The 821-nt window shown below is 45.2% G+C and overlaps 1 protein-coding gene across 15 annotated transcripts in view; it reads right to left on the bottom strand.

Moving 5' to 3' along the window:
• ptk2aa (protein tyrosine kinase 2aa) overlaps nucleotides 1-821 on the bottom strand; it is a 50,767-nt gene that overhangs the window by 34,933 nt on the left and 15,013 nt on the right. The window lies entirely within an intron of this gene.

Genomic DNA, 821 nt, shown 5'->3' with positions numbered 1-821 from the left:
ACACACACACACACACACACACACACACACACACACACACACACACAGAACTTCTCGTGTACAGAAGCTACATAAATAAACACACACACCAAGGTCCTGACACAACTGCAAGAGCGCACTCACACAACCCAAACACACACACACACACACACACACACACACAGACACACACACACACAAACTCAGTCTCTGAGGCAGAAATCTTTGTCTCCCACTTCTGTCGACAGCTTCGTTAGCCAACAGTTACTTCCAGAGGGGTGGATCTCAATGTTCTGGTCCGTTGACACTTTGTATAGAGTCTGAAGATGCCATAAAAAACACAGGGAACATTTAGGAAAAAAGCTTGTTGTTGTTTGTCTTCTTAATCCTTTCCTGTTATCTACAGTCGCAAAAGGCAAGAAAGATCCGCGAAGATGTAAAGTCAGCTTCATCCACAGACTTCTGCTCCTCAGTGGCCCCTCTCTGATGACAATTCACTGTTTGTTTTTTTGCCCAATTTCTGCTCCATGCCTGCACTCCATAGTTACGCAGTTGCCTTGGAAGAGTGAAGCGTCCATTGCTCAGTGGAGGATTCAGGTTATTACACTCAGTTAGAGTCCCTGTGATGGTGAGAAGACTTCAGAGGCAAATCCAACTTCAGTTAGTTAGCCGACGCAGAGAAGGAGAGATAAATACTGTGATCAGAGACTCACTAACAGAAAGTTATCCCCTTCTCCTGCAAAAAGAAAGTGAGAGCGAAGAGGGAGTCTGAAAAACAAAGGAAACAGAACACAGAGAGAGAGAGAGAGAGAGAGAGAGAGAGAGAGAGAGAGAGAGAGAGA

Source organism: Anarrhichthys ocellatus, unplaced genomic scaffold (genome assembly GCF_004355925.1).
Source record: "Anarrhichthys ocellatus isolate YVR2014 unplaced genomic scaffold, GSC_Weel_1.0 scaffold35, whole genome shotgun sequence".
Lineage (NCBI taxonomy): Eukaryota > Metazoa > Chordata > Actinopteri > Perciformes > Anarhichadidae > Anarrhichthys > Anarrhichthys ocellatus.
The sequence above is the reverse complement of the archived record's forward strand: the minus strand, read 5'-3'. Positions and strand labels throughout refer to the sequence as shown.